The sequence below is a fragment of the Anas platyrhynchos genome, chromosome 2 (genome assembly GCF_047663525.1).
Source record: "Anas platyrhynchos isolate ZD024472 breed Pekin duck chromosome 2, IASCAAS_PekinDuck_T2T, whole genome shotgun sequence".
Classification (NCBI taxonomy): domain Eukaryota; kingdom Metazoa; phylum Chordata; class Aves; order Anseriformes; family Anatidae; genus Anas; species Anas platyrhynchos.
In genome coordinates, this window is record NC_092588.1 from 57188126 (window position 1) to 57199934 (window position 11809).

Below are 11809 nucleotides of genomic sequence, written 5' to 3' on the forward strand. Positions count from 1 at the left end.
AAGAAACTGAGATGAGTTAATAGCTTGCTACCTCCAAAAGGGAGAAGGCAATATCTTACTCCCCAGCTTCAGCTGCTTCCACATTTTTGCCTGTGCAGCTCATCCCAACCTTGAACAATCCAAAGTCGTCTGGTCGTCTGTGCAATAAACCAATTCAATTAATTAAAAAAAATTAAAAAAATAAAATAAAAAAAAAACTAGAAAGGTTGGACTCGATGAGCCTAGCTGAGCTTAGAACCTGAATGATTCTATGATTCTATGAAAAGCAAATAATTTTCTGTTGTTACAGCAAAATGAATGTATTTATCTTACTCTTTCTTTCACAGACTGACAGGCATTTAACTGCAAGAACAGACATGTCAGAGGGGACATGAGAGAAGAGGTGGGACTGCAGAGAGAGGAAAACTAGTATGAATTGTGGATGACAGAGTTGAAGGGGAGAGCAGGGGAAGAATAAGAGGGATATGCCTCACATCACAGAATCACAGAATCACAGAATTTCCTAGGTTGGAAGAGACCTCAAGATCATTGAGTACAACCTCTCACCTAACGCTAACAAGTCCTCCACTAAACCAGATCACCAAGTTCAACATCTAAACATCTTTTAAAGACCTCCAGGGATGGTGACTCCACCACTTCCCCGGCAGCCTGTTCCAATGTCTAACAACCCTTTCAGTAGAGTTCTTCCTAATATCCAACCTAAAACACCCCTGGCGCAACTTTAGCCCATTCCCCCTCGTCCTGTCACCAGGTACATGGGAGAATAGACCAACCCCCACCTCACTACAGCCTCCTTATAAAGAGCAATATGGTCATCCCTGAGCCTCCTTTTCTCCAGGCTGAACAAACACAGCTCCCTCAGACGCGCCTCATAGGACTTGTTTTCCAGACCCCTCACCATCTTCATCGCCCTTCTCTGGACTCGCTGCACCCTTGCAGCAACAGAGAGCAGTTAAGATGTATCTGTTGTCTCATAAAGCTGAATCCCTAGAAGGGATTAACTCTTTTTAGATGTCAAAGCCAATGACTGTTTTCTCTTTTTTTTTTTTTTTTTTTTTGGTGAGGTAATTTTGGTTAAATACAGTTACCACATCAGATTTGATATTTAAGTTCTATTTCCCAGTTTTTAAAACACTTATTTAACAACAGAAGGAAGTCTGAATGATGCTTATGTTTAATTACTAATTCCAAATAGCAACACTTATATATTTTCAAAGTATTTAATTTATTTGTGTTACCAGGGTTAGAGACTACAGAGTGTAATTAAAATACACTCCTAACCCTATGAGACCAGCACAGGGAGCCTATTGCAAACATATTTAAATAAAATAGAAATAAAAAAGGAAAAAAATATATATATGTTTTTCTGCCTAAACACACTTCCCTTCCCTGTATGATATTTGCTTTGTTCATTTCCCCTGTGACTCTAAAAGCTAACTGGAAAGAAATTGAGGGCTTTTCTTCCCCCTTCCCCAAACTGTAAACCCAAGCTTTAATCTCAGCATATTCACAGCCGGAGATATCTCATTAGCATCAATTAGATCCTTCAGGTGGAGCTAGCTGTACCATGCAATGTTCTGGGTTCAAAATCAAGAACTCAGTTGTGTGCTGCTATTGCAATCATTCAGTGACTTTGGAAAGGAGTTGGCTTAAGCATGAAAAGCTTTAGTTAACATCACAGTGAAAAGAAATCAAAAGTTAAGGTAGGTAGATGACTAATGTTGAAACTGTCCTCAACTGTGAGAGCTGCTGTGGGCATCAGCAGGACAATAGCCAGTAATCACTACTACCTTTAACAATCTTCCTTAATCCTGAACAAAGTCTATATCGAGAAGAAACTTGTCTTTGCAAATGCAAAGTCACTTTGATGAAGTTCCCAAACAATGTTAGTTCTAATGATAGTTTTCCTAATGCTTCCTTTGAAATGAACTGTTACAACCACTGCAGCAGTTTTACATGTATCGTGGAAGAGATACTAGACTTTATAAGTATCTTGTGATCTAAGTTAGACATGGGTCGATAAACTGCAAATTAAAATGTTTCAAAATGTTGGAGACAAGTGGAATTTTCAGTCAATCAAAATTAAGTTTTTACAAAATTGCTAGTATATTTAAAGCATGTTTTATTCTGCAAAGTCCTTTCAAAAACTAATATATAATACAGACATAATACTAATACAGACAGTAATCTCTTTCCTATTACTTCCTTCTGTTGCATAAGTTGAAGGATAAAATCTGTATACAATGGAAAGTGGATGCCAGGCAGTTCATTGTTTATGGTTTTAACTGATTTAGTTATGCAGTTAGAAAAGTAGGTCTATGGGACCTACTACCTAGCTGAGAAAACACATTCCTGCTGTGAAATATTGTTATGAATATTTGATAAAAACATAAAATGTGCCTGCATGTCTACAGATAATTCTTCAGATTTCAAGAGGTGAATCAAAATCTAGCTTTCTGGCTTTTGAAAGGAACTGAGACATGTTGGTGACAGATTTTGAATCTGAACATTTTCTACCATTAAGGATCTAGGAGTAAATTGAAAGTTGGAGCATGACTCATATAAAAGATAATAAAACCATAGAATGAGATACAAGGAAATGAGAATAAAGGAAAGTATAAATGAGTTCAAGAGATTGCTAGGATACAATTGTTTCTCAACAAGGGAAAGATTGATGGATATGATGAAAAGGGGAGAAGTTGAAATGTGGGAATAAGATAAACCTAGAAAAAAAATATACATGCTGAGCTGCTTGAGCACTTTATATTTCAAAAGTGTCTCATGTTCACTAACCTCTGATAGAATATCAGTTTGATTTGATCTTACTGCAGGGTACACTGTGACAGACTTTTGCCAGAGCTGCCCATTGCTTCACTGAGAGCTGTTGGCTAGAAAGTGCAATGCTGTCTTTAATTATTTCCCTTTAAATATGATACCTATTGTGTGAATTGCGTATTATTTTTATATAACACTCTTAAGCCTTAGAGAAAGCCACATGTGACCAAATTTAGCTGAGGCAGTCCTACGTTTTTGTATGCCATTTCAGGGGATATTTTCTCTTTTACTTTTTACAGGACACTTCATGTGGCTTGGTTTTCATTTTGACAGTCAAATTGTCTATGATGTTGCAACCTGTTTGTTCAAGTCATATCATCACCCTGATAAAACTCTTTCTCAGCTAATATTCTCTATCTGTTTGTAGATGTGACATCTGTTCTTCAATTAGTTCAATGAGTTGGCAACTTGGCCTAAAAATACTAAAAAAATAAGAAAAAATGATGCAAAACACTTCTTGCTGCCCACTGAGAAAAGGTGAATGGTGCAAGTGTACACAATTTGCTCTTTTTCTTCTCACTTCCATCCCTTCCTGAAAGGCAACAAGCACAGGTAGATCCTCCATCTTCATTCAATAGGGTCCACTTTAAGTAAGTGTTTTCTACTCTGGTGGGAGCAAAGAGAGTTCAAAATTTCTATATCAAGCTATGAAGTTAGTAATCTTAATATATAATACTAAAAAGCACAGTTTTGCTTTTGCTTTTTGAAATATTATTTGTTTCCTAAGGTCACTTTCCCATAGTTTTCAACTAGAACAGCAGCAGACCCATAAGAACACCACTTATGTCTGATTCTATAAACTACATTATCTGGTTTCAATTGGCATGTATTCTGTAAGAGTATACATACACTTCTAAGCTTGTTGACTTCTTACACTTTTCAATTACAGAAGTAATAGAGGTCACGGCTAAAATCAAGACCGAAACTTGGCAAAGAAAAATAGTTTGACCGTGTCTGCTTTTTCACTTGATTTCTTCTGCTTTAACTATATATCCATGCCCAGATTCATTCTTCGTATTATATGCATAAATTAGTATCTGAACCTTGGAAAGTCAAAGAGCGTTTTTGTTTTGTTGTTAATGTTTTGTTTGTTTGTTATGTTTTAACATGTGTGTCAAGGTTCGTAAATCATCCCAGCCTTCTGAACCTATTCAGTCTGGCTATCCTAGGAACTCTGTTTCCTGAAATAAATTTATATATGATTTCTGAGCTCCATCTGAAAACAGAGAGGAAAATGATCCTCTCATGTTGGACTTGCATTCACCCAGTATTGAGCTCTGTGGCTGTGATCCAGCAAAGCATTTAAGGTTAGTTTTATCGGAGTAAGTGGCATGTTCCACATACTTAAATTTAAACTTACACTTGAGTGCTTTGCTGGATCGCAGCCAGTGACCTCAAGCTCAATACCTTATAGGACTGAACTCCCTCTTGTCTTTGACACTGGCCTAAGGCAAGATATATATGTATGTTCTTTATATTCAGAAGGTTAAATACGGTATTATTCTCAAGATTACTTCATATTCCATTCAATAATACATTCTCCTGTTTCTTAAAACTCTTGCCAGTTGTACTGAAAGTGAAGACATTACAATTCCAAAAGAATCTCACTAAGCCTGTCACTCTTCTTTCTTTTTCTGATCATGATGAATTTTATAACTCAAGAGATTCAGGTCAAGCTGGTGTTCTGAATGAAGGTAATTTGTTAACACACATTTAAATCCCTGCCATATTCTGCTGACAAAGTCTACCTTAATACGCAACACATTCAACACATCTCCAGTGCCAGTGTACATTTTAAATGAAAATGCATTTTACAGTTTGGACTACCTCGAGCCATTTCGATCTGACTGAATGTCAAGTGCTTCAGGCAGCATAATTAAATACTTCTGTACCTGAACAAGTTTGTTTAAAACTGGTTTGGATAGTGAGTCCTCTTGAAATATGGATATGTCTTGAATATTTTCACATCAGAAAATACAATCCACTGTAGAAACAATGGTTACAGTTTGTTGAGATGTGTTATTGACTTTGTAATTTATTTACCATTTGGAACATTCATATCTGTAAGATTTATGAATTTAATTGATAAGGAGAAAACTGTTACAAGCTTGCACAAAATGTGTTATCCTACTATTTTTCAAATGTATGTCAAAAGTACCCAGTGAACTGTCTCTATGAGACAGAAACAACTCTAATGTCTGTTAATGAAATGAAATTATTACTGCATATATATATAAATATATATTATATATATTTAATTGGCTTTATTAGAGTATTTAAAAATAATTTCAAATCAGTCTACTGTGAGCAACTTCACTTGTAAATGTGGATTCATTTGAGAGATGTTTTTCTCCTCCTTCTTCTGTGTTTATATCCCTTAAGTATCCTTGTCAAATTTAAAGTCCATATTCTTTATCTAAATATCAGCCAATCAGACTTTTTATCTGCACAGACTAATGATACATTCCAAGTATTATTTACTTGATTACAAAGCCTGGTTTGATGGGATACAATCACTTTTCTGTTCTCAATTACTCACTGAATGGTGACATTACTCAGAATTCCATTTAGATGATGCAAATGACATAATTGGCTTGTCTTCTGCCATGGCAATAACTGAACTCAAATGTCAAGGCAAACTTAGTAAACAAAATCTTTCTTTTACATAACTGAAAGTAAAGGAAGTTTAAGAATATTGGCTATGGAAACTTTCACTTAAATTTCATAGGTGTACAAATGCACACCCATTTTATACACTGACATTTCAGTATTTTGTATTCTAAGTAGAAAGAAAAAAAAAAGGTGTAATGAGTAAATAAAAATACTTAAAACCAAAGCACAGTGATTTTGTTCTGATTTCTATACCTTTATTAAAAGTTTGGGCAAACTTAAATGAAGCCAATATCTTTTATTTATCTTTCTTTTTTTTTTTTCTTTACTCAACAGCTGCTCATAGTTGTTCTATTTTTCCTATTTATCTTTATACCTTTAATAAAAACCTGTGTCAAAAAGCTATGAATTAGAGCATTGGAAGAGGTTGCCCAAAGAGGTTGTGGAGTCTCCTTCTCTGGAGATACTCAAAACCTACCTGGAGGCCATCCTGCGCAATGTGCTCTAGGTGATCCTGCTTGACAAGGGGTTTGGACTAGATGGTCTTCAGAGGTCCTTTCCAACATCAACCCTTCCATGATTCTATTGTTAATATAGTATTGGTAAAAATGACTATATTATTTTTTTTCACATATTGTGATACAGGTTACATGAGTATATCCAAATTAAAAATTAATAATAATAATAATTTCAAATAAATCCTTAAACACAGAAAAGAAACTATCATTCGATTTTCAACAGCTTTAATAATAATTTCAAGAATGTTGAGACACCGCCTGTCACATCTTTTGATTATTCATTTCATTTTTGAGACTATTCTATTTCTTATTTTTTGGCAAATAAGTGGTATATACCAAATTAAATGATGATTACACCGTTTATCTATCCAATGTAGCAGAGATCACCCAACACATCTTAGAAAGCCAGAATCTTAGAAGAGTTCCAGTTAGCAGTCTCGTACATACAATCATTTATGGCTTTAGAATTTTATTCCTTCTTGTTAATCATAGAATCATAGAATGGACTTGGTCATCTATTTCCAACCCCCCTGCCATAGGCATGGATGTGATTAGGTTGCTCAGGGCCTCATCAAACCTGGTCTTGACATATCCAGAGATGGGGCATCCACAACCTCTCTGGGCAACCTGTTCCAGTGCCTCACCACCCTCTGAGTGAAGAATTTCCTCCTATCCTCTAATGTAAATCTCCCCTCCTTTAGTTTAAAATCACTCCCCCTCCTTCTGTCCATATCTGATTGAGCAAAGAGTTGCTCTCCATCTTTTTTATAAGCCCCCTTCAAGTATTGAAAGGTTGCAATGAGGTCATCCCAGAGCCTTCTCTCATTGTTCTTAAAAAGAACAGTTTTGTACAAATCCATTTTGATTATTGCATTGGAACAATGTGTGAAGTCATAAGACCAATATTTTAACTATAGAATTTACACTCTTTTCAGAGAATAGAAGTACTCTTCAGCCTGATAATACTATGGAATAATACAATTTTTTGCCTACTAAGCTCTGAAGAAAATATTTCTAATAGTTTTCAGAAAACTAAACTTTAACTTCCTTAAAAGATTACTTCCTAAAAGATTTCTTCCTGTATAGTCCCCATTGCAAAACACTTTATTCATTGTAATTTTGTCTATACCTTTCCTGGGTATTCAAAAGCATGACATCTTACTTGTCAGTCCGATGTAGTGACTGTTTTTCTATTTTTGGACAGAAACATCATGAGTTTTATGATAATAAAATAAAATAAAATAAAATAAAATAAAATAAAATAAAATAAAATAAAATAAAATAAAATAAAATAAAATAAAATAAAATAAAATAAAATAAAATAAAATAAAATAAATAAAATGTTGATTACAGTTGTTTAGCTTTTAGCTTAAAGCAATCTGGTATGTTGCTAGGCCTGCTAGTTTCCTTGGAAAAGTTACTCAGTTCTATTAAATCTAAATCTTTTAAGTCTTCTGTGCTTCTTGCAGTCTGTCATATTACTTCCACAGAATCTATGTGATTAAAGAATGAATTGGTAAGGTTTGATTATGATACAGAACAGAAAAGCGGAATATGGAAACTTTCCTTTCACTAAGAAAAGCATTTCTAATACAGAAATGTGATTTTATGGTCAACTGAAATTGAGTTCTAAAAGATATCAGGCATCAGTTAGGATTTTTTATTTATTTATTTATTTATTTGTAATATGAAAGGTCAATGATCACGTCACTTTATTTCAATGTTGTTTAAATACGGGAAGATATCACACAAGGTCTATAGACTGTATAAACAATTTTGTTATTTATTTTTTGCAGCATACAAACTGGGTTATAGCTGTGGAAGAATGGAAGAAGGAAGATACTGGATTGTTACAGCTCAGCTCTGCTCTGGTGCAACCTCACCTTTAGTACTATGTGCAGTTTGGGGTGGCACAATAAAAGAAAGTCATAAAACTATTAGATAGTGTCCACAGGAGGACTATGAAGATGGTGAAAGATCTGGAGGGCGTGCAGAGTGGCTGAGGTCCCTGGGTTTGTTCAGCCCAGAGCAGAGCAGGCTGAGGGGAGGCCTCATGGTGGCCTGCAGCTCCCTCACGAGGGGAACGGAGGGGGCAGGCGCTGAGCTCTGCTCTCTTGGGACAGTGACAGGACCTTGAGTGAATGACATGGAGCTGGGACAGGGGAGGGTCAGGCTGGGGGTTAGGGAAAGGTTCTTCACCCAAAGGATGGTGGGCACTGGGACAGGCTCGCCAAGCTGCCAGAGTTCAATAAATGTTTGGACAATACTCAAGACACATGGTCTTATTTTTGGGTGGTCCTATGTGGAGCCAGGAGTTAGATTCAATGATCTTTGTGGGTTCCTTCCAACTCAGGATATTCTAATATTTGGGTGGACTTGTAGTAAAGATTTGAAGTTGTCTGTTTGAGTAAATTTGGATATAATTCTACTTCTGGGGGAGTTATAATTAAAACTTTAATCAAATTGCCAGCAAGAACATATATTGTATTCCTTGTTATCTACCTCAGAAGTAGATGTACTTGTGCACTTCTGTAAATGTAGTAAATTATATTAATAAAATACCAGGCTTCACTTTACTAACTTCTCCTATTAGGAACTAACTGTCAGGGTCCAACCTGAAGTTTATTGTGTTATTAGTTGAATTTAATGAGATTAAATTCAGTCTGATCTTAACTGAGTGTTTTCCATGTGTTTAATCTAGTTCAGTTATATTTGGTTTTAAAGTAGAATACATTGTACAAGATTTGATTTGTAGTAAATCGTTCAATTTAGCGTAAGTACCCAAGTATAAAGTTGGAAAAATGCATTTAATGTTTTAAAATACTGCATGCATTTGACATATTTCAATATCTCCTTTATACATGTATTAGTATGTTAACCGTGTGCTTGCATTTTTGAAAAGATGGTTTTATTACCAGGAAGAAGCAAAACAAACCAAAACAATAATCCCAATCCATACACAAATTTCCATAAGGAGCTCTATTTTGGAAGTACACCAAACAGGAAAGACACAGACCTTCTATCTATTCCAATTCTTGGCATGAATGCCTCTTCATTTGTGGATCATGGACCTGACAGATTGGAAAGGCAATGATTTCTTTCTGTTTTGGTGTCTCATATCTATTTATTGCTAGGAAAATAGACGAAAGGTTCAGACTTGTATACACAGTCATCAGACTGAACTCTATTGATGGATGTGTTTTTCTTCTGGAAGAAGAGTGGGATTATCTCATATCTGCTGTGTGTAGTTACTGAATGCGTTGTTCATAAATGTCCTTGTAGGATCAGTTGTGCAATTTTTGTATACAGTACTATACAAAAGCTTCTAGACAGATAAGCTTTACAGAGGTGCAAACAACCCATCCTGTACTTTAACAAATTGATAAAAGGGAATGTGGGACTTTTATTAAATCCCTGAAGGAGAGCAAAGAATGACTAGTTGTGGCTAGCATACACCTTATAAGCAAGTAAACAGAGCAATCTAACTGAAGAATAAGCACAAGAAAAGTAAAGAAAGTCACTTGTAAAGGAAAATGCAATTCACTTTGCTTCCATGAGAGGGATAACACTGGATTCAGCATATGGAAAACCAGCTATTTGGCTGTGAATTGAACAATGTTTGTTGCTCGTCTTGTGAGACTTGCAATTTCATAACACAGTCCAAAAGGAAAACATGCAAACAGCCCTCCCCACCCCACAGCTGTTTGTATAGGAACACTTAGTACTTTACAGAGGCCATAAAGTTTTCTCTGTTATTGATGCTGAATTCCCATGGTCATAATGCTCTTTAGTACATCATAAGCAATTACTGTGTTGAGATGCACTTTGCACTGCCATTGTGAGAGGAACAAGTTAAATACAATCCAGACTCATAAAAATCTTCAGAACTGTAAACTGTGGATAAAAATGCGATTCCACAGTAGGAGTAGGAAAGAACATAGTTACTGATTATTCTTCCTAGCTGCCTTTCCTAGCTGCCTTCATGATCTTCTCCTGGGGAAAAGAACTAATAGGATTTTTTACTCCCATCTTTTATATTTAATAGCACAAGCCTTTCTGCAGCAGTTCGGGATAGGAAGGATAATTGGACCAGACTTTCTGCCATATAATGACCCAAAACCAGAATTTGAAAGCAATTAATAACAATTGAATAAATAGAAACTTTCAGAACTTTTTAATAACTTTTTCTAATAACTTTTTTTTTTTTTTTTTTTTTTTTTTTAGCTTATATATATAGTACCAGCTGTGAGAATGTTTAAACAAAAACTTCCATAAGGCTTTGGAATCTGTGTATTCTTATGGCTGAAGGCTGCCACTTCTGATAAAGAGGATCAATTGCAATCCGTGTTGAAATTAGTGTAAAATGTCCTCAGTGAGTCTTGGGTCAATCTCAGTGAGTCACACTTTATTACTCAGCACTTTTTGGTTCAGAAGCAAAGAATAGGATTGATAAAGGTCTAGGACCTGATGTAACTCTGAGTTGAAAAAGAAACTTTGCAGTTCTTACACAAGCTCTTGAACTTTTCACAGTCAGGATGAGAAGGTTTCAAAATCAGGTATTTAAGAATAGAGGGAGCCAAAATTCCTAATTGAAAGATAATGATGGAAGCATTCATCTGTGACATGTATGTGTTTTCAGTTAGTTGTAAATGTTCTTTAAACTGTTCAATATATGAGACAGGTTAGTTTGGAAAACCGACACACCCTTTCAAACAATGACGACAGTTGTTAGGATAACCTGGACTATTTGAAACTGAGAAAAATACATGAGCAAATAAAAGTGAGAGGAGGAAAATTTGGAGTATGCTAGCTATTATGATGAAGAAACAGTAAAGTACAGTGAAAAACTGTTCACTTCCACTTATTGACCCTACCTTCTGAATCTGCACAGTACTTTCTCAAAAGTGCAGGACACCTTTATGTGTAATGTGTTCTTGATCACCATCTATACCTGTATGACCTACACATGTCCTACACATGAGGAAGTTAGGGTTGTGCTCTTGAAACAGAGCATTCTAGGGGGAGCAAAAAATAACTCCTAAAGTTTAGAGAGTAGGAAATCAGATGAGCAAATTAAAAATGAATGTCATACCTGTTCTCTTTGTAAAATCAGATGTGTCCCGCTGTCAAGGAATTCTTCTTAAATTCCTTTTCTATGTATGTCTGTGTCTCAGCATTCACTCATTTTGTACATCATTTATCATTGCCAGCTACACAGAGCTACAACAGCATCTGTGGGATACATAGCATGTTTTGGATGAAAGCTCTCCCTGTTACCTTTAACAATGCTGATTGTTCTACATCCCCAGCCTTCTGCACTTGCAGACTGTGGTTAGAAACAACATTGCCAGCTGCAGTGAGAAAGGGTTTTGAATAAGTATTAGGCAGAGAATAAGCATAGTTCTATATATAATCTTTACAAGAATTAGTATTTTAAACTGTGGGTAATATTGGGAAGTCTTAATATTATTTACTTTGAGTGTCTAAACTAGAAGCCTACTTTATTAACTAACAGATGGTGTCTAAGTAAACAATATTATTGTTCTAGATACATCACTGACATCAATTCTATCACACTGTACTTTGGTAGAAACATTTTTTTTTTTTCCTTCAAAAGTTATCTAATATGATTTGAGGCTGTCCTAATATGATAACTTCTTTGGTACAAACTATTCTATCTACATCATTCAATCTTAAGAAGTGTTGGGTATGAGGAAACTTCCTGATCCTTGCAGAGGTCTGACTCATCTCTCAACATGCTGTCCAAACAAGCTGTCAGTGGCTACTGTGACAGCAAGAAAAACAGCTGAGATCTATAAAAAGGAGACTGCCTCAGGATCTCAGTG

General features: G+C 35.5%; 1 protein-coding gene across 2 annotated transcripts in view; it reads right to left on the reverse strand.

Annotated features, from left to right (window-relative positions):
* LOC101793040 (cadherin-19) overlaps positions 1-11200 on the reverse strand; it is a 108726-nt gene extending 97526 nt beyond the window's left edge. Inside the window, exon 1 of one of the 2 annotated variants that reach the window (XM_021276843.4) lies at positions 11056-11200. The gene's annotated coding sequence lies outside the window, so the exon portion shown is untranslated. The remainder of the gene's footprint in view (positions 1-11055) is intronic. The other variant, XM_072034795.1, reaches the window with a different exon arrangement.
* Positions 11201-11809: the final 609 nt, after the last annotated feature.